General features: G+C 43.5%; 1 protein-coding gene across 9 annotated transcripts in view; it reads right to left on the bottom strand.

Annotated features, from left to right (window-relative positions):
- LOC119172020 (cytochrome P450 2J1) overlaps positions 1 to 23247 on the bottom strand; it is a 273137-nt gene that overhangs the window by 86810 nt on the left and 163080 nt on the right. The gene's annotated exons all lie outside the window — the stretch shown is intronic.

Below are 23247 nucleotides of genomic sequence, written 5' to 3'. Positions count from 1 at the left end.
GTGGATGTATTTAGATTGAAAGTTCAACCTTAAACACGGTGAAAAAAATACCAGCACCTATCTAATGTTTTTCGTGTATTTAAACAAAAAACACACAGCGGCAATGAAGTCTACAGCATTTTATGACATATAAATATGCATTTAAAGAAGATCCTATGGCAAAAAATGCGCCCCATGCACTTCGTATTTACTCACATGCACTATTATTATCTGTGCCACCTGGTAGTTACTTTCACCACACAACATGCGCGGTGTATGCAAATTGTTGCAATCATTAGATTATCATAGCTGGAATCTCACAGCTGTAGTATATTCTAGTTTAGAAAATATTATTGTTGCGGATGGGAATCTGCTTACATATGAATTCCATTTCGGGATATGGCCACACTTGTAGTGATGCTGGCAGTTCTCAATTACCTGCATCACGAGACCAAGCGTGGAGCTATGTCGCGAGCTCTCTAGACCAGCAGCTGTCAACTCTGTAAACAATATTAGGCATCTTTTGATTAGGAACAATATATTGAAATACCACGGTTCCGCTTACGCTTTATTCAAGCAACAGCAAGATGGCACCGATGACGTGCAGGAACGACGTGCAGACTGATGATGGTTGTTTACAGATGAGGAAGATGAAATCCTTTGAATTCTTACACTAATTTGCCCCATCGACGGAAGTGGCCAGCCTGGCCGCGAATGACGCTGTGGGACGCATACGATAGGGCTTGATACGCGAAAAGTGCACAATTTCTGTCCCGTGGTAGCGTTGGTCAATGGCGGCATGAACAGGCGTGACACGGTAGTTTACCGGTGAGGTTGGTTTGACAACATTGTAGGGGTCAAGGTAGCATGACTCAAGCTTCTCGCATAAGCCAGGCGTTCATGCAGCAGTCCACAGAAGTACATCGTCTTCAGTGCGGTAAAGAACGATGCGGTGATTAGCATCGTAAAGATGTTTGCTATCTTCATGGCTAGCTTCGGTGTTTACATGAGCGAGACGACGGCATTGAGCAACACGGGACAGAAACTGGTCGCGAACAAATGTTGAAGACTTGACGGGGCCAGAAAAGAAAGAAACGTCGAGTGGTGATGTCGGTTGGCGTCCATATACTAGGAAATATAGAGAATAGCCTGCACTTCCTTGAACTGACGTATTATATGTATACGTGACAAAGGGTAGAATGGCATCCCACTTGCGATGGTCATGTCGGATATACATAGACAGCATGTCGCACAGTGTGCGATGAAATCTCTCCGTTAAGCCATTGGTTTGTGGGTGATAGCTAGATGTTGTTTCATGAACTGTTTTTAATGCTTGAAGAATTTCACTGAGCATTCTTGAAAGAAATGCCGTGCCTCGGTCGCTCAAAAGAACACAAGGGGCCCCGTGACGTAGGTAAATAGCATTTGAGAGGAAAGTTGCTACTTCGGAAGCAGTTCCTGAAGTGATCGAGGCCGTCTCAGCATACCGGGTCAAGTGATCAACCGCGATGATGATTCATCTCTTGCCGTATGATGTAATTGGGAGGGGCCCAAAGAGGTTATTTCCGACGACAGAGAACGGCTCTGCTGAACAAAGAAGTGATTGTAGAGTCCCGACTGGAGCAGTAGTGGGCCGGTTGCGGTGTAGGCAATGTGCGCATGAGGCAATATACTTAGCTACCGTCGTGGAAAGACCTGGTGAGAAGAATCGACTGCGCATGCGCTCATAGGTTTCATAGTAACCAAAGCGGCCTGACGTCAGGTGTCGTGTAATGGACGCAGAACTTCAGTGCGTAGTGCGCGTGGTACGACGAAAACCCATTGATGACCTTCCAGGTGGAAAATGTGTCGGTATATCACATCGTCCTCCAACTTGAATAGTCGGAGTTGTTTCCGAAGCCTGGCATTTGGTGAAGACGAAGCACCGGTAACGTGACCGTTGAGGTCGGTGAAGTTAGAATCAGCCCGTTGGTGAGTGGTAAGTACTGAAACACGGGTGGATGAAGGGAGGGAAGAAATGGATGATATAGACTTGGCGTCCTACCCATAGCCAATTTGACAAGGGAATACAACGTGCGCCGAAGACTGCGGCAAAGAGCATCGTGACAAAGCGTCGGCATCTTGGTTGTTCTCTTCCGGTCTTGTGAATGACATCAAAATCATACGATTATAACCGGAGAATCCAGTGGCCGAGTCGCCCCGACAAGTTTTGATTGTCGACAATCAGAAAAGTGCATGGTGGTCTGTCACAACAGTTAAATGTCGAACATGTAGATGTGGACGAAATTTTTGGATGAACCAAACAACAGCCAAGCACTCTTGTTCGGTTATCGAGTACCTCTTCTCTGCAGAGGTCAGAGTGCGGCTTGCCTACGCGACAACTTTCTCGTGAAAGGCATGGTCGTGCTGAAGGAGTATGGCACCGATTCCTTGTCCGCCAGCATCAGAGTGTAGTAACGTAGGTGTCTTGCCATCGAAACAACACAGCACCGCTGGGGATGTCAGTGCGTGCTTGAGTTATTGAAATGAGGCTTCGCATTCATCGTTCGAATCAAAGGAACTAGTACTAGCAAGGTGCTTGTGGAGAGGAGGGGCAATGGTGGCAAAGTTTCGATTGACGAGGCAAAAGTACTATGCGAGTCCAAAGAAACTGCGTAGTTTTTCTGAATGAAACGGGCACGGAAAACTGAGTATTGCGGAAATTTTGTCCGAGTCGGACTGGATGCCATCTTTACTAACGAAATCTCCCAGAACTTTTATAGCTGTGTTACCAAAATGGCACTTCTTTGTGTTTACTTGAAGTCCAGCGTTGAAGAGGCATGTAAGCACTTCATCTAGGCGTTGCAAATTATCAACAAAAGTGGAAGAAAGCACTACGATATCTTCAAGGTAGCATACACAAGTTTTCCTCTTGAGGCCATGAAGAACAGTGTCGATCATCCTTTCAAGTGTGGCGGAGGCATTGTGTAGGCTCAATGGCATTACATTAAACTCGTAAAGGCCATCCGGCGTAGAAAACGCGGTCTTTTCTTTGTCTGCTTCGTCCATTAGAATTTGCTAATATCCGGACCGAAGGTCAAGGGTGGAGAAGTATTGGGTGCCTTGCAATGAGTCAAGTGCATCATCTATACCGGGCATCGGATATGCATCCCTTCGGTTAATCTTGTTGAGTGCACGGTAATCAACACAAAATCATACCGATTTATCCTTCTTTTGTAGCAACACAACGGGTGATAACTAAGAGATGGTAGATTGTCGTATGATGTTTCTTTTTAGCATATCAGTCACGTTCTCCTCGATGAATTTTTGCTCGGTCAAGAAGACTGTAGGAACGACGGCATGGAACAGTCTGACCTTCAATGTCAATGCGATGTTGCGCAACTGCGGTCTGTCCTAGTGCTGAAGCATAGTCGTCGAGGGAGGCCTGGTGTTTCGTTAGCAAATTCAACAACGCCTCACGTTGAGAAGCAGGCAGGTCAGGATTTATCCAAGGAGGAAAAGACGAGTAAGTAAGAGGCTGGCCCTGTTGTGTCTGAGCTGGCAAGGCGTCAAGAGAGACCAAACATGCCGGTTGCGTATCCACATAACAGGACACTGCAGAACCTTCGGGTAGGAGGAGATGCTCCGGGGTAGGGTTCAGGCCAAGGATTATTGCAGCACTGTCTTTGAACCACTGCAGGCTGAAGGGGAGTACAACGCCGCGAGCTAGACAGTGGATGGAAGGGGGTGATAAAGACGTCACAATTGGCAATATTTGGAGAAGTGATGGTGATGAATTGCTCCCGACCCGGGAGCAGTACGGAATCGGAAGCCCAGAAAAAATGCAGTGGTTTCTCATCGCCGCGTTTGCTGCAGTGATCGATCTAGGTCATATGGACTACACGTTGACAGCAGGAAATTATGCAGATGCTGATGAGAGATAGTCGCTACCTAGAATTAGTTCATAAGCACATGAAACTTAGACAGCGAAGGTGATGTGATCACGAATACCGTCAATGAAGACACGTGCTGTACATTAGGCCGATGGTTGAATTATCACTCCATTGGCCCAATTAAGGCGGATCCTAGGTAGGGCGTCATCACTTTTCACAATCGAGAACAAAAGTCGGCAGGCATAACTGAAATGCTGCTCCCGTGTCCAACAAAGCCAACACCGGCACACCTTGCACAGTCACCAATAACATGTTTGACGGTAGTTCAGGAGGACTTTCGTCATTTCGCTTCGATGCAGTTTTCCCTCCGAAATTTCACTGTTTAGTTTTCCGATTGCTGGGCAGACAGTGAAGAGACAGGCCGAAGTGGTGAAACAGAGCGTCGGAGTGGCGAAAGCGAGCATGGTCGGGAGCCACGTGCATCGTTGGTCTTGTTGGCAATGTGCACAGGAGATGGGGATTGGTGGTTGGAGGGACTCTCGGCATAACGGTAGCAACCTCGAGCACATGTGTCATCCCGTTCAAAAGCGGCATAACCATGACGTTCATCTTGCTGCCGACGTCGGCAGAACCGGGAAATAGGTACAAGTATTTCACAGTAGTAGCGAATAGGCCTAGAAGCCCGCCAGGAAGAATGGTAGGTAGGGTTCAGTGGACGGGCGACTAGAGTTGCGAAATGGTCGTGATCAGGCACAGGTGATGGTACTTGATACGGCGAGGGTTGCATTGAAGAGATATGTGGATACGAAGCGGGTTGGGGGAAAGGTGGAGCGTGGTGGGTGCTTTGAAAGGCTGACATTTCTTCCCTAATAATGCCACGCAGATGACGGTTTGAGCGGCAATGTTGTTAGAAGGAGGTACACTGTAGGCATGAAATTCCTCATGAATTATGGCTCGAATCATGGGTCGGAGCTTCATACTGTTTGCCAGGGTGTTCTCAGAGAAGTCGGGTAGCAGGCGGATTGACTGCAAGGTGTCAGGAAGCTGGCATACAGAGGCGACGTCGGAAACCATCGAAGGAGTGTGCGTGGCGAGGGCGCTGAAACGGTAGGACTGATACCCTTCCGAAGGTGTAGGACACGATCAGCTTCTGGCATGGTGTCGTCAATACGGCGGCAGAGTGCAAGCACATCCTCAATATAAGAAGTATAGGGCTCACCGCATTGTTGAACGCGTTCTGCCAGTTTTTTTCAAGCAACTTCTGAACGGGCGGTCGGTGTGCCAAAAATATGTCGGAGCTGGTCTTTGAAGAAAGACCAATCGCGGAAGTCACTCTCATGATTTAGGAACGACGTCTTTGCCAACTGAGAGACGTAAAACTGGACGCGTGCTAATTTTAATGGCTTGTTCCAGTTGTTGTAGACACCTACGCGGTCATTGTTGTCGAGCCAGTCTTCAATATCTTCGCCAGGCAGACCGGAGAAGATTGGAGGCTCCCGAGGGGGATTGTTGACCGGGCTGGGGTTGGCGGTGGGTGGTTGGGCCGGCAGGTGGTTCGGTTGGGCTTACTCTTGCGACATGGTGACGTCCCGAACAGAGCTGCAGAAGCTGGCTTTGGATAGAGAGAGGTTGAAGAGGTTGGGAAGGACATTCCACCACTTCTATAAAAGTATGCCTGAATGAACAAATGACGTTGCATAGTTCAGGTACCAAAATGGACCCCTTGGAGCTCATTTAAAAATTAATAATAGTAGCGTTACAATGAAACGCGGCGAATGGTGCTGGTACCCTCTAGTTGTTAGGCCTTCATTGTTCTCCGCCCCATGCAGTTTGCGATGAGCTTTCGCTGGCATAAAAATTTGAGTCTGACCCACAATTCTGTCTACTCCTAAGTTTTAAATAATTCCGTTAGGAAAGCACAGGATGCACGTGCTAACGTTGGGGCAATGACATGCGTACTAACAAATAAACGTTTTTCGCGCATTCGCAGTTGCAGCAAACGCGGAAATTCAGGTACCCAGTTTCAGAACTCAGTCACTTATCTATTCTAAGTTTCCCACATTTATTCACCCTACTCGGCACAGTCGCTATTGTGTTGAACGTTGTGAAACGACTGATCCACACGTCTCTATCTACATAATTAAAAAAAATTGTATTCCTGGTGTTGAATGCTGGATAGCTGGTTGGTCTGTGTAAGTATTGTTATATCTGTATTCAGATGTAAGGGAGAGATGTGTGTGCCAAAATGTCTCAACTATATGGGAATTATTTTAGCAGTGGTTCAGATAAATAAGTACGAAAATGACTGCATGAGTACCGTTGCAGGTGATGCGCATTACTGGCATTTATGTGTCCAATAGACGCACTAAAGTTTGATTGGACTGCAAGTAGTACAGCAATACTTACCCCCAGCAGATATCTGCATGAATGGCGGAAGTTAAGCTCACTAGAGAACACCAGTTTTAACTGCAAGTATTATTTTCTAATAATACTAAATTTCTAGATTTAAAAACCACAAAGCGTGTTGCTGAAAGTTATAAATTTAGTTCGTAATGCTAAAATTAGAGGCAATATTTTCGCCTGTGTTTCAGTAGGTGATTGGTAAAAAGAGTGTGCATTTTTTGGCCTTCGTAACACAACAATGCACAAAGTGAAAGTTATTGTAGCGAAAAGAAAAGTTCTGCTTTACTCGGGCGCCAGAAAACACGCAGTTGCGTTGACTCCATCTCTGGCAAAGAAACACTTGAGGTTTTTAAAGCATAGTTGGTCAGTTGCTGCGCCGTGGAGCAGTTTATTTAAGAATCTTAACATTGTCAAACTTGTTTGACTCACTGGGAAGCAGTGTTCTAAGCTTTATGAAACGGCCTTATTTAAAGAAATTACATATTTTTCATTGACAAATCCCAACTTTAAAAATTGTGTGTTTAACTTGGAGATGTGGTGCAGCTACAATGTATTGTGACTGATTGACACGTGAGTTTTAACGTCCCGAAACCACCATATGATTATGAGGAATGCCTAGTGAAGGGCTCCAGAAATTTACATCACCTGGGGATTTTAACCTGCACCCAAATCTGAGGACATGGGCCTAGAGCATTTTCGCCTCCATCAGAAATGCAGCCGCCGAAGCCGAATACCTTAGCCACTAGAGCACCGCGGCGGGGTCACAAAATACTGTGAAGAATGATGGTGACATAGGTAAGGAAAAACGCATATGATGTAGCTGGCTAATGTCGATACAACAGGTTTATATAGGGTTTTGTAATAAAAGTGATGTCTGATGTAATACCAAACACCTTGTACTCACGGAGTCGAATAGGAGCAGGTGTTTACCGTCCAACAACTTTACATATTTGCACATCAGGCCAGAACACAGAGAAAGGCTTGCATGACATCTGGACGCAGTATCACTGGCTTACGACGGCGTAAGTACTCAGCTTCGGTGACAGCCAGATGGTGGTTTAATTTATTCTGACTATTGCGGCATCGTGCAGTGCGTACTGGACATGTTGTTCTACTTTGTGCCCCTACAGGTGGCAGTTGTCAGCCTGATTCCTTTCTATTTGTTTTGTGTCATCGTGTTTTCTTTGTAATCAAACCAAATAAAAAGATAAGCAAATAAATCAAGCATATGAAGCAAATAACGTCTATATCAAAAGAACCAAGAAAACATTTATACAAAAAACCATTGGCTATGATGCGAATGCTTTATTGCTGCGTTGAACTCTAAAGCGGAGCAAGACACTGTACTCTTTGTTTACCTGTCTTAAATTCATTTCATTTCACAGCAAAATTTGCTGCTTACATCAACAAACTGTGTATGTGTGCACGCATGAGGGTTCGATTTAAGGTAAACGTCTTCATAACATGTAGTAGAATAAACAGGGTGAACCATGGAAGTGCCTCAGACAGGCTTGTCAACGTTTCAATAGGAGAACCTGTCTTGGTCAAAGGCGCCATGTCATCCTTGCACCTTAGTTTTAAGAGGGTTAGTAGTGACGTCATCTCCTGATGGTGTCGTGTGTCCCTGTTGGTAATCACCGTCTTAACAGAAAGAAAAACTGTAAAGCAGAGGTGTGCAGCCCTCACTTCATTTCAAGTTAGGTGGTTGTGATTCCAAATGTTCTTGGAGGTTGGGGGAAAAGGGAAACGGAAAAAAGAAAAAAAAGCATACAAACAAGGAGTGATGTGCCGCAAAGCGGTAGTCGCTTCAGACACGAACACTTTCCTTTGTCCACGTGCCACAGCCAAGGCGGAGACTAGGCGCCAACCAAGCGGAGCTTACTCTAATCGGTGCCCTTGTCTGCAGACGCGTACACGCGGAACATGCAGCTGCTGACCGACTCGATTGTTCACGAAGAACCTGCGCCTTGAAAGTGGTGACATCCGGACGTTGCGCCCCCCTACTGTGACAGTTGCCACACGTGCAGCGTGCAGCAACTGAGGCAGGTGATCGAAGAAGTGGCGCACCAACGAGGTTACGTCACGAAAACTTGCGCGTGCACATATTACCACCTCATTGCACAGCATACATTATTGTGACGCCGTTGTAGAATAGGCATCAAAACCAGCTCTTAAAAGCATGCTGTAAATTATTTTCTAGGCCTCAATCACGTCTACCGGCACATTTTTTGCGCTGCCAAGGCCTGGACTTATTATTTTACGCACACAAACAAGAAGTGAAAATTTTCGTGTCAGCAGCCCTTCAACACCTTACAATTCTCAATATGCCTAATAAATTTATGAACGTGCTAATGAATTATTTTTTAGTGTGCCGTCGACTTATATACGTTGTCGTACTGAATGCTGCGGAGTGGACAGAGACGGAATTGTAGAAAAATGCAGTGCAAAAAAGGAAAGGAAAAAGAAAAGGCGACTGATCTCAAGCGGCCACCGCAATAACGCTCAGGCGAGAAAAGGTTCCCTTCGACGATCTGATGGCTCCCACCCACTTACTTGTCAGAGAGAACAACGAAATCAGACCCGTCGAGTCGTAAAAGTAGAATAGTCGCTCGCATGTGTGTTCCAAGAAACAAGAAAAGGAAAAGAAATGTATGAAAAGGGACGTTCAAGTTCCGAAACAGAAGCGGTGATTTCCCGTAGGTTCACCCCAGCGGCATGCGTGAGTAGCTAGGCGAAGACGCCATGCAGGCATGTAGCCAAGGAAGGAGGGTACCAGCGACCCCTTCACAATTCAGATAAAGGGAGGAAATTTGGAGTTTAAAGAGCAAAAATATGGGTTTGTTCAGTGGCTTCCACAAACCCCGAAAACATTTCTGGCTACGGGTATGACGTAATGGTATTCTCGGCCTTGTGAACGACGCTTTTGTACTATCCTGCCATGTTTCGACCACGTGTGCACGTTTTGTATCAGCAGCCTTACTGTGTTCTCGTCGCTGGACGATGCATTGCTTCATGGCTGCCCAAGATACTGCTCCACTGCTGCTATTGTGAAGCAATGACTCGTTGACTAAAGAGAGCATGTCACTTTTTAATTGATAGATTGATATGTGGAGTTTAACGTCCCAAAACCACTATTTCAATATGACAGATGCTCTAGTGGAGGGCTCGGGAAATTTCAACCACCTTGATTTCTTTAACGTGCACCCTAATGTGAGCACACGGGCCTACAGCATTTCTGCCTCCATTTGAAATGCAGCCGCTGCAGCCGGGATTCAATCCCCGACTTGAGGGTCAGCAGCCGAGTACCTCAGCCAATAAATCACCACAGCGGGGCATATGCCGCTATGTATAACCACGTTCTTACACCGCGGTAGTACGAAGAAGCTAATCAGCTCGCTGCATTCGCGGTGCAAGCACGAGTTCCAAACAGTTGTCCCAAATTAAAGCAACGAAGACATTGTTACAATTTCTAAGAACAGCGGTCCTGCACGAGTGGCTGTACGTTCATAACAATGTCGTACACCAAACTAGACTGCCACATTGCTTTGTCACGGTATTTGCGCATGCTTTCCCTTTCTTTCTTTCTTTCTGTTTTTAGTTGTCTTTCAACCTCTCCCAGTCCTCTTCCTTGTGCTGTGTAGCATACCGCATGCGCTACACTGGTGAACAACCCTGCTTTTTTCCTCTCTTTTTTTTTTTAACTGTTTTTTTAAAAGTGGTCATACTTCCATCAATTTAAGCTCTCTAAGTGCTATCCTTATACCGCCGGTCACTAAAATACATGTGGCCCTCTAATTGTACTCACCAAGAAATCAGGTGCATTCGGGAACTAAAAGTGTAATGTTGGCATTTAACACACAAAAAAATCAGAGCATATCCACGCAGTGCATGATGATGAGTGGGGCGAAGCATCGGACAGTCGGTCAGCGCTCCCGTCCATCCTTTCGTTCTTGCTTCCGCCCATGCGTCAGTCTGTGCGAACATCCGTGCAGCCATCCATCCATCCATCCGTGCGTCTGTTCATATGTGCGTCTATACGTTCATCCCTGCGTTCGTCCATCCAAGCGTCCCTTCGTGCATCTATTAGTCCGTCCCTGCATTCGTCCATTTGTGTGTCCATTTGTTCACCCGTCCATGCGTACGTCCATTCATGCGTTCGTCTGTGCGTCCGTCCATCCGTCCATCTATGCATCTGTCCGTCTATTCGCCCGGCTGTCCGTGTGTCTGTCCATCCATCCGTTCATGTAGTGAGCACTCCAAGTACCACCATCTCGTATTTTTAATCATATATTCATCATATAGAAATACCGCTATTCAGCGGATATTTTTTCAAGAATTAAGCAAGAGGTCGCACGGCTGGACGCGTGCATTCTCTTACGACCTGCGCTTCTTGTCTAGTTTGTGGCACTGCGCCCAACCTTTGCTAAACCTTGCCGAAACTAAGAAGCCTGTGCGCAAAGTGCGTTCTTCTGTTGCTAGTCTTTTCTTTAGTAAGCATCAAATTCAATACAAATTCTATTTGAGATTATGTAACCAACCCTATCGGAAAAAAAACGAATGGTGGGCATGGTGGAAACCACCACCCACCATTATAGTGGATTAATGTAGTGGGTGAATGGTGGAAAACGCCCAGCATGGCGCATGGTGGGTATGGTGGGTGCTGCAGCGACGGCAACACTTGAGCGCAAAATGACGTCAGAATCACCGTGACGATCTGCCACAAAAAATAAAAAAGAATTCTATAAAAACGGTATAAAAAACACCCGCCCCGTAAAGAAAAAAAACAAGGCGCCACGGAGGATCGAACGTGCAACCTGCGGATTCCCATTCGAATACGCTAACCACTGCGCCACACCAACATGACGTTGATCGTGTGTTAAATACTTAGTTGGCATACAAACTTAAGGTTCAATTTAGGTTATGTTTGTCGTGTACACAACATAGACAAGATCTACACCTGCTACTAAAAATTGCACATTTATTAAACACAAACAACTGCGGTCTGTAACGATTGCCACTATGTTAATGGCCCTAGTGCTTTTTTTTTACAATTCACAACTTCAAGAAAAAAAAACCGAGTGGACTGGGGAGCAGCAACAGTTTACCGGCGGGGTCTGTCAAGTTTAATATCCGTTTCGCGCTCGTTCTAAAGGGCGACATCTACTCACGCTTTATGACGCTTCTAGGCTCATTCTATAGATACGCCCGCTTAATTTATTTGATTGAGTATTGGGATGCTTTTCGCGCAATGTAGAAGGCGGTCGCGGCAGCGCAATGCTGTAGCTCTTTCGCTAAAGCAACAACTACACAATGGCTTGACCAAAACGAATGCAGTGTGCCGGAAACATTACGCTATCATATTGGTTCACCAAGCACACGAATTGCCACGTCTGAGTTCTCGTACAAAAGCTAGAGAAGTGCCGGCGAGTGCGACCGGCGGCTGTCGGTGAGAAGACACTTAATTACGTTCTCTGGGAGTGCTTTAATCGCGTCGCATCGATGTTTGTTGCTTCTTGAGTGGACACCATACACAATGATAAATGCTTCATTTAGGTTAATTGACGCCATATGGCAGCGCTGTGTCGTCATACTTAATCGTCGTAATCGTGTATTCTGAAACCCGGAAGCACGGATAACACAATTGTACGGGCTCGGTCAGTAGGCCTAACCTTTGGTGGAAATCATGGTGGTAGATCATGTAGTGTACAGATCCCAGCTTGGTACACTATATAAATTGCCCGCCATTATAAGCCCACCCATCATCTGCTCACTGCTTCCCAGCATTATCGCGATGGTGGGCAGAACTTCTCAGCTTGGTACACCATGTGGCCCACCATAACAAGCAGCACCCATCATCTGCTTAGTGCTTTCCAGCATTATCGCAATGGTGCGAAGAGTTTCTCAGCTTGGTACACCATGTAGCCCACCATAATAAGCACCACCCACCATATGCTTAGGGCTTCCCAGCATTATCGCAATGGTGGGCAGAGTGTCCCATTATTGCCCACTATCTAGCCTCTGCTTTCCATCATCATTTCCACTTTACCCATCGTCTGTACACCATACCACCCAGTATGTCCCGGCATAACCACCATATTTTCCACTACGTCCCACCATAGCCATCATAATTTCCACCATGCCCACTATTATTTCCACTATTATTTCCGCTATTAGTAGTGCTAATAGCGGAAATAATAGTGTAATAATAGCGGTAGTGCTGCTGCCTGGCCCACTATTATTTCCGTGGGCCAGGCAGCAGCACTACCGGCGGGATGCTCAGTAATCCCTTCTGCTTCGTTCTTCAGGTTTTGGCTGTGCTTCAAGAAATTCGGCTATCACAGCGCGGCTGCCTCCCTGGAATCAAGCAAGCCGAACTGCTACGCAGATATGGACCGGAGCCACCGCCGCTTGCCGACTACGGTATCAGCAGCATCAAAAGTCCTCACACCGCAAGATGGCCATTGCGACCATCTTCGGTGACGTCACATCACGTGTCCATCTTGGAAGCTACAAAAGGGCGTGAACCGGCGAGCCACCCCAGTGGGCCAGGCAGCAGCACTACCGGCGGGATGCTCAGTAATCCCTTCTGCTTCGTTCTTCAGGTTGGTGATAACCGGCCATCGCATTGTTTTCGTAGTGACAACCCTTATTTGTTGCTGCTGCCTTGCCCACACTTTGTACTAAATGTTGTTACTTATATTTTCACCCTAGCAAAAAGTTTATTACTTTGTGGCGACATTGAAACAAACCCCGGTCCCTCTCAAAGTGATACGTTGCGTGAGTTACTGGCCGGACAACAAAAAATAATGGAAACCATGGCATCTATGCAATCTTCTCATGAGAAGATAGAAAAGAAATTGTCTTCAGTAAGCGACAGAATGGAGGCAATGGAGAAACAGCTGTCTAGTCTTGCCACATTGGGCGATAAGATTAAAAACTTAGAAGACCAAATGTCCCACCTTGATAGAAACTTCGTGGCGCTTAGGGACAAAGTAGATGATTTAGAAAATAGGAGTCGCCGAAATAATCTAATCATCTATGGTCTTTATGAACCCAAGAATGAGACACATGAAGAATTGGAAAAGAAATTTAATAAGGACATTGTAGAAGATAAACTGGGACTTAAAGCGGTCAGCATTGAGCGAATTCATAGGTTAGGCCGCAGTATGGAAAATAAAAATCGTCCAATTGTAATAAAGTGTCTGGATTATAAAGAAAAGCTGTCAATTTTAAAAGTTTCGCATAAACTTAAAGGCACTTCATTGTCTATTGCGGAAGATTTTTCGCATCATGTCCGTGAGCAGCGAAGGATGCTTTGGAAAACTGCTCAAGACGAAAAGGAAAAAGGGGCTAAGGTAAAGCTTATCTATGATAAGCTAAGTGTAAACGGCGTTATGTACGGTTGGGACAGTGACAAGAAATGCCGCTTTCGGCTGAAAAGTGATAGGCGGGTTTGACAAAGGCAAAATGATGATCGATTCTTGAAACTTCTTAACATCAATTGTAGGAGCGTAGTCAATAAAAGCACAGAGCTTGAGGGGCTAATTATCGCTCCTGATATTGTTATACTGACTAAGACATGGCTCAGTGATGAAATATACGATAGTGAATTCGTTCCATCAGGATACCGAGTTTACAGGAAAGACCGTGGTAGTAGGGGTGGTGGAGTTTGTATAATCTACAAAAGTGCGCTTAATGTATTCTTGATGCCTGAAGTTGCCTACATTGAGTGTTTATTCTGCAAAGCCTATAGTGGTGGCCTTACGTATATTGTTGGTGCCATGTACAGACCCCCTAACTCTGATGCTTCTACCATGGATGTGTTGAAGGAGTATTTATGTGACCATGTCAAACCTGATGATCGGATAATCCTATCTGGTGATTTCAATTTGCCTGATGTTGACTGGCTAACAATGTCCCCCAAAAGTCGTAATGACAAGGTAGGAGAGGCAATGCTTGATATTGCTTTTGCCTTTGACCTTACTCAAGTTGTTGAAGGCTTCACAAGAATTCAGGATAGCAGTAAGACTCTACTAGATCTTTTCTTCGTAAGCGGTAGCATTTTCGAGAACGCCACATCTCAAATCATGCCAGGAATTTCCGATCATCAGGCCGTCTTCCTTAGCCTCAGCAATGTTAAAGTCGACAAAGCTAACGAAGTTTCATATTTTCGAAACTTTTCCAGAGCCGATGACGAAGCTATAATAGACGTGCTTTCGTTTCATCTAGATAATTTCTCTCGCACTGATGCAAATGTTCACAACCTTTGGGCTTCTTTTACAAAACTTATACATGAATGTATTGAACAATTTGTGCCATTGATACGCAAGAAAAACAAACGTGTGAATGCCTGGATAAGTCGTTCTACTATACATTTGCAGAGAAAATTAAAGAGGTTAAAGAAAAAACGTCGATCTGTAGGCGACTGCGTAAACCTGGAATCCAAAATTTCAGATTTGTCTCACAAAGTTAAAACACAAGTTGCAGCTGACAAAGACAAATATTTTTCAGTTTCTTTACCTAGTTTCATTACTAGTTCGCCGCAGAAGTTTTGGCAAGCAATTTCCCCATCTTATACTGATGTGGATGCTTTTACCATTAATGGTGTCCAAATTACTGATGCCACAAAAATTGCAAATGCATTCAATAGGCAGTTTCAGTCCTGCTTTACTAATGATGATGGCAAACTGCCTAATTTTGTGTCACCATTACCGCCGATGCCTGACATTACCGTAAGTGAAAAGGGAATTTTCAACATGCTTTTGAAACTTGATGTAAAAAAATCTGGTGGTGCTGACGAAATACCCAATGCCTTTCTCAAAAGGTACGCTGAATGGGTCGCCAAATATCTTTGCATTCTTTTTACAAAATCGTTGAAAGAAGGACAGCTGCCAATCGATTGGAGGACAGCCAAAGTGAAACCACTTCATAAAAAGGGTAAGAAAGATGAAATTAGTAATTATAGGCCAATATCACTATTGTCAACAGTTTGTAAGTTGCTCGAGCATATAGTTCATAATCATATTTCGGAATTTCTAACTGCTCATAATGCCCTATCCGAGTCTTAACATGGATTCAGAAGAGGCTACTCTACTTGTACCCAATTAGTTCAGACCGTTTACGATTTTGCATTGACAATTAATAATGGTGAGCAGACTGACGTAATTTTATGGATTTTTCAAAGGCGTTTGATAAGGTTTCTCACAAAAAATTAATTTTCAAACTAGACAACATACTCAAAAACAAGCAGTTAACTAAATGGATTTCATCTTACCTTCATAGCCGGCAGCAATATGTTGTATTTAAAGATAAATGCTCTGAGAGGGTTTCTGTGGAATCTGGCGTCCCCCAGGGTTCGGTACTTGGTCCGCTTCTTTTTCTTTTATATATCAATGACATTGTGAATGACATACCCGTTAACATAAAACTCTATGCAGACGACTGCGTTATTTACTCCGAGGTAAAAAATTCTAATGACCAAATAAAGTTAAATGCCGCATTTCAAAAAGTTAAATCTTGGTGCGACAGTTGGCAGATGCCCATAAACTTTGAAAAAACCGTATTTATGCGCATATCACACAAAAAAGAGCCCCTCTTGTTCCAATATTGCTGTAACAATATATACCTTGCTGAGGTGCAGTATTACAAGTATCTAGGGGTTTACATTACAAACAACTTGAAGTGGAATAAGCATATCGATTATGTTGCAGCTTGTGCTAACACAAGACTTTCATTTCTTAGGAGAGTTCTCAAGCACTCCACTCCCACTGTGCGCTTGCTGGCGTACAAATCAACAGTTCTACCCATTCTAGATTATGCAGTCGTTATATGGGATCCTTTTACGTTGACTAATAAAAAGAAGATTGAAAAAATACAAAGAAAGGCAGCCCGTTTTATATACAACAGTTATGGTCGCACATCTGTTAGTGCACTGCTAGCGAGAGCTAATCTTCCACCAATAACTGAAAGAAACCGAATTTCTCGTCTCAAATTTTTATATCAACTAATTAAGAAGCACTATAAGATAGACACTAGCAAATTATTGTCTTTCTCCTCTGGGTATCCGACAAGGCATCGCCATAACCTCTCCATTACGCCCTTTCAAACACGCAATAACTGCTTCACGTATTCATTTTTTCCGAGAACAGTCGGGGAATGGAACAACCTAACTAATGACGTTGTTTTACAGCCATCACTTGAAAAGTTTGCCTTGTGTTTAACTGCATAATATATATGTGTGCATATGTGTGTATGTATATGTATGTATATATGTGTATATATTTGAAATTGTGTAGAATTATCACCCGTGTGTTTTTTTTTCCAATCCTTGCGTATTTGACTCTGTTTCTGGAATATTTATTATCCTGTACATTCTGAATTGTATTTTGTCGCCATGGTTGATCATGTATTCGTGAATTTTGTATATCAGTTTTTCCTTTTTTTTGTAATTCCGAGAACGGTACTTTGCTTCCGTATTTTGTTCTTGTTCAACTAGGAACATTTATGATTGTACTTCCCACCCTGCTATAATCCCTCATGTGGGATTGCAGTATCTACAAATAAAATAAATAAAATCTAGCCTCTGCTTTCCATCATCATTTCCACTTTACCCATCGTCTGTACACCATACCACCCAGTATGTCCCGGCATAACCACCATATTTTCCACTACGTCCCACCATAGCCATCATAATTTCCACCATGCCCACTATTATTTCCACCATGCCCACTATTATTTCTACTACGCCCACCATGTTTTCCAGTATCCGCCATGGCAATTTTTCCGATAGGGAATGCTCTTCTCCGTAAGTAGATTCATTAGAAACTACTATTTTTTATTCATGATTAACGTGCGCGGGTTTCCTCTTTGATTCAAATATTAGTGCGCGCGTGCCGCTCCACAAGCCCAGTCGTAAAGGTGACTACGTGCTACTACGACGCACTACTACTACTACTATGACTACTACTACTACTGCTACTACTACTACTACTACTACTACTACTACTACTACTACTACTACATACATCGCAGACGCACGACCCACGGCTTAGGGACCTTCGCCCCTAATAACATGAAGGAACCTGCATTCAACAGCTCATGAACCGAGTGAATACAGCATCTCTGTATGGTATGAATATACCCATCATTTCGACATCCTTCTTCGGCAGAATTGATGTTGGTGGCTACTTTGCATCGAACTGACCACTTTAAGACTATATCTGGTGATGTAAATGTCCAATACGCTCCATGGTGACCATTTGGCTACCTATGAACTTCTAGTTTGGTACAGGAAGCAGTAACATTTATATGCGAAGCAGCTCTTTGACAAGCCTGTGTAACACTGTCCCTCCGTAAACCCCTGCTGCTCAAACTCACGTGTCATCTCGTGCTGCATGCTGAAGTTCGTGCCGGCTCAGTCGCTTCCCTTCCTCTCTCTCGTCTAGCAAGGCCAACGCAGGCAGCGTCTGCTATTAAAAAATTCAAGGCCTGGGCCTGTGCGAAAGGCACAGCACAGTCAAAGCAAAAGCTAGAAGAGCGGCCCTTCAGAGCCTTTTCTGAGCTGCTGCTTCTTCTTCTTCTTGTTCTTCTTCTTCTTCTTCTTCTTCTTCTTCTTCTTCTTCTTCTTCTTCTTCTTCTTCTTCTTCTTCTTCTTCTTCTTCTTCTTCTTCTTCTTCTTCTTCTTCTCTTCTTCTCTTCTTCTTTTTCTTCTTCTTTTTCTCATGCCTCTTACGCAATGCAGGATTTTCGGCCAAGTGTTAGGTGATTTTTTTGTTTCTTCGCAATTCTACTCGTATATGCTAGGGAGGATAGGCTACACAACAAATAATTACTGAATAATGATATTTAAATGTTTGAAAGAATGAAGAATTCAGCTCTATATTACTTTAGTCTGACTAATAAATTCCTTCATAGCGTTGTAAACATCCCTGTGACTGTAGCTCTGAGTAGAGGTGCCGAATGATGGAACAACTGGTTCAGATATTTCCAGACCCAAGTTTTGAACGAGTGGTGCTATGAATCTTCTTCTCAATGACGTATACCGGCGACAGGATAGAAAGTTATGGCTGATTGTTTCCTCCTCCTTACAGATGATACATAGAGAAAACAACGCTTGACTTGCTCTATGCAGGTAAAAGTGGAGGAAGGTAACCCAGCGGCAAAGTTTGGTTATGGCCACTTCCCTTATTCTCGACCGCAATAACTTGCTGTTCCAGAGAAATAATAAATGCTTATATTCTGAAGAAGCTGTCAAGACTGGGTCTAAAAAGCATTTTTTGAAAGTTAAGGTGTGGAATCGTGCAATTGTCATGTATGTTGTCAGTGGCAAAACCGGAACTATTTGCATCAAAAGCGCCGGCCGCTTTTGCTAAAGAATCAGCGCTTTTGTTTAAAAGCAAACCCTTGTGTCCTGGTACCCAAATTAAGTGGAGATATTGTAGTTGCGCGGGGACTAATAATTTGAAAAGCTTTAGAAGAGGCGTTTTACCAGATGCAGACAGAAAAGAACACACAGATAATGAGTCAGTGATGATTGCTACTACTGTATTTAAACTGGGTAACTTTCGGAGTGCTTGTATTATGCCATAAATTAAGCTATAAAATTGAGATAAAATCCGGCAGTCGCAACAAAAAATACCAGTCAAGTTGAGGGCAGAATATTCTTATGCCAGCTTTTTTTCAGTTTGCGATGCATCTGGTGCAAAAGCCATATTCTTTGGCAGATTATTTAGATGCTCTTGTAATAGTCCATTAAAAATTCTGTGAAAAAATAATTTCGCCTGGTTCGGAAAAATATCGCGGTAGACAATGTCTGTGAATTTAGGTTCCATGGTCAAAGGACGCAGATCACGAATTTGTACATTCAGGGAATCGAGTAATATTTGTGCAAATATCTGTGGCTTGCGGAATCTAGGCCAGTGCTCGGAGAAAAATATATCTGGATTGGAAATGAAAATTATTTTGGTATGGCTGTACAGTGTTTTGTACAACCGTAAGAATGACTGCACCGTAAGTAGGTTAAATCGGTTTAACAGTGGGGGTGTTCTTGTTTTCAGGTATAATACTGCATTCGCCACATATTTTGAAAGACCAAAGCACAGCCCTAAAGCCTGTAGTTTTAATATCATTAGTGGCCGAAGCTGGTATGTTGGCGCACCGGAAAAAAGAACACAGCCGAATTCCAATATCGGTCGTACGTACATATTGTAGATCACCAGAAGTGCTTTTCTTCTCATACCCGATCTGCGGCTGCTGTTGTTGTTGTTGTTCTCCTATTGCTAGTGGCGCATACCCACTGCGGGGGATTGGCCAAGAATCGAGTGGTTTCGAAATTTGATGTTCAGATTTGGAATGATGGAGGTTTAACAGAAATATTACCGATAGCCTAGGAAAGTGTGGTGCTTATTGTAATGCATACAAATACTTACATAGACGAATTTATTCTTAGAATAGAGCAATAATCTGATTTTATACGTATATAATTATGTGCACCTGTTAGGTTAATGAAACTGGTTAATTAGTCAACCTATTATTTTCATCAATATAGTCCCGGACGGCCGCGCATACTGTCGCATCACAGAAACCAGAAATGGAAGCTCCAAAAGACAAAATGACAGGCAGAGATAACTTCATACCAATACCACGTAAAGGTATTTCTAATATGGTTTTTCGTGATGTGTTAAACTGCCTGCAGGTCAAAAAGAAATGGTCTATTACTTCCAGTTCATCACAGAATGTACACAGTGGCGAAGGTGCCTGAGCAGACCTGTGTTTATAGAAATTTAGATTTGGGACCCGGCAACGCAGCCTTGTGATAGCTACTTCTTGTTTTCGAGTGCGGCAAAAGTCTCTTCGCCAACGATATAATAAATGGCGATATTCTGTAGAGTTTATTAGTGCTGAACCTTTAAAGATTTGCATAAACGTACGTCTGCGGAATCGAGCAGCAGTCACATAAGCGGATGATGGACAGAGCGGTAGAATTGGTTCGCTGATTGACGACTTAGCTAAGGAATCGGCTATTTCATTTAGAAACAAACATTTATGTCCAGGCACCCAAACTAATCGTACTTTTCTCAAATGCGCAGGTACAAGTGCACGGAACGCCTTTGTTACGTGATTATCAGCACCAACAGAAAGTGCCGCACAGAGAGATAGGGAATCCGTTATTATGACAGCTGATGTATATGCTGTATCTAACTTGCGTAAGGCGAGCACCACTGCCAGAACCTCAGCCACAAAAACGGGTACAAAATCGGGTAGTCAAAGAGAATAAATCCAATTTAAAATCTGGTTGAAAATACCAACCCCTGGCTTTTCGTCGTTTTGCGATGCGTCTGTGGCAATAATAACGTTCGTTGTAATACGGCGCAGGTGATCTTGTAGTAAACCATCCAAAATATTATGGGGAAGTCATTTGGCAGTATTAGGAAAAATGTCATCGAATTGAATTTCCACCGGGGCTAAATTATCACGACTCGGCATGATGTCGCATATACGTACGTTTAGAGGCTCCAGTAAATTTTGCACAAATATAATATGTGGCGTGTAAAATCGCGGCCATCCAGCACCAAAAAATGATTCCGGGGTGGAAATAAAGGCTGTTTCTTAATGTCGTAATGGCGATTCATAAATTCTTAAGAATGTCTGAGCAGTCAGTAGGCGAATTCTACAAGAAAGCGGAGGGACCCTCAATTCGTGATACAACACATTGTTGGTAACTGTTTTAGGAAGGCCAAGGCATAAGCGCAAAGCTTCTCTTTCCAGAACAATTAGAGGCCGCAACTTGTAAGCTGGAACTCCAGAAAAAAGTACACAACCAAATTCCAAAATGGGACGAACGCACATGCGATATATCATTACTAATGTGTCTCTTCTCATACCTATGTGGTAGTTGCTTAGCCTACGTAATATGCCAATGGACCGCACATCTTTTCCGGCGATATATTCGATATGAGGTCGCCAGTTAAGCGATTTGTGATAAATTACTCCAAGGTATTTAACAGATTCCACCTGTGGTATATCCTCATGATGGTAAGACAGAGAGATGTTCACAGGGTATTGCAGCGGGAAAACCAGGAGGGCACATTTACTCGGATTAAGTGAAAAGCTGTTGCCATCGAGCCAGCTCTCCAATATATTAAGGTAAGTCTGCAGCCGTTCATATAAGGTCTGAATGTTATCTGCCATTGCAAAAAATGCGATATCACCTGCATAAACATAAGTTGTTGTATCCTGTTTACGTAGAATGGTGCTCATTAGTAAATTAAATAGCACCAGGCAAAGCACCGAGCCTTGCGGTACTCCCCTCGTTTGGGTATGAGTAGATGATGAAAACCCATCTTTAAAACAATAAAATTTCCTGTCTGCAAGAAAATTGTGAACCCACGCTACTATATATGATGGAAAATCAAGGTATTCTAATCGATCTATCAAAATACAGTGCTCCGTGGTATCATATGCTTTAGCGATGTCTAAGGTAACTAAAGCTGCACATTTTTTTATGTAGCCGAGCTAATTGAAGCCGACCCTCTAAATCAACGTGGGCATCCCAAATTGAGCAACCAGCCCTGAACCCATTTTGACAGGGACTTAGAATTGACCTCATGGTAATAAGTTCATTAATTCGTATTTGACGATTCTCTCAACCAATTTCACTAAGTTTGATGTCAGTGCGATCGGCCTAATGTTATCCAACGTGTATGCATCATTTTCATTTTTTAGCAACAATACAATTTTGGCAAGTTTCTATTCTAGAGGTATCCTTGTGTTCCCTAACAAATGATTCACTAGTTCTAGCGAAAGATTAGGTGATTCCTGGAGTAAACATTTCAACATAGAGTTCGTAATCCCATCGGATCCGGGAGCCGTCCTCGGTAAGCATAATACTGTCTGACTCAATTCAGCTAAACAAACCTCTGGAAGTCCATGCAAGTTCACTAGAACGGGCAAAATAGCCAAAAAATTAGCAGTGAACTGGCGTTTTAAACCTTGCGCTATGTCTTCTAGAGATGTGTTCATTTTTTCCGGCGTCAAGACACATGACTGCAACGTTAAATGTGCTGGCAGTACTTTTCTTGTCCGAAGATAAACGAACAAAGCACGCTTATTTTTAGATCTAGAAAGATAATCAAAATGTCTACTGTCGTATTCTTCTTTCGCGCGGTTCACTGTACGCTTAAATACGCCATCAAAGAATTGATATTCCTTCCAGTTTGTTGGCCTCTGATTAAGAAGAAGTTTTTTCCAAGCGGCTTTTTGTCTTCTATATTCGCGCATACACTCATCATTACACCAACGAGAGGAGGATCGTTTATTGGATGGAATAGAAAATTTGGAATTTTTTCTAGATCCCTCCAGCATTGAACCAATCGTAAATGCAATCTCCTTAGTACTAGCATTTACAAGCTTGGAAATGGCAGAACGGAGGCAGGTTTGAAATTTGCTATGGTTGATGTATGTGCGTTTTGGCTGATCTAAAGTTATTGTTGGGCAAATAATATCAAAAACTACAGGAAAATGGTCGCTGTTAGTTGCCGAATCCAGAACAGCCCATGACAAAACCTTGATTGCATTGGAGCAAAACGTTAAATCCAATACTGAGCTAGTTTGACTTCGGACAAATGTTGCATGACCTTTATTCAGACAGGAGAGGTTGTGATCAATAGTTCATTTCCACAGTCGCCTACCACAAGAATCTGTCCTTATACCCCAAGACAAATGATGTGAATTAAAGTCTCCTGTGAGTACAATTTCCTTTCTACATGCTACCAAAACGCTGTCAAGATAACGCGTACTTTGCACACCGGAGGGGAAGTAACAATTTACAATTGAAAAAGGGTGGTATCCGGGAAGACACAAGTCTAATGCTAATATTTCACAATCCAAGTCTAACATTGTGAAGGAAGTTTTCGCCCTATGGCATAATTTACTTGACACAAGGATCAATAAAGCACCACCACGTGATGGGCAATCTGATCGAAAAGAACGAAAA

The sequence above is a fragment of the Rhipicephalus microplus genome, chromosome 1 (genome assembly GCF_043290135.1).
Source record: "Rhipicephalus microplus isolate Deutch F79 chromosome 1, USDA_Rmic, whole genome shotgun sequence".
In the NCBI taxonomy this organism is placed as follows: domain Eukaryota; kingdom Metazoa; phylum Arthropoda; class Arachnida; order Ixodida; family Ixodidae; genus Rhipicephalus; species Rhipicephalus microplus.
Note: the sequence above shows the minus strand (reverse complement) of the source record. Positions and strands in the feature narration are given on the sequence as shown.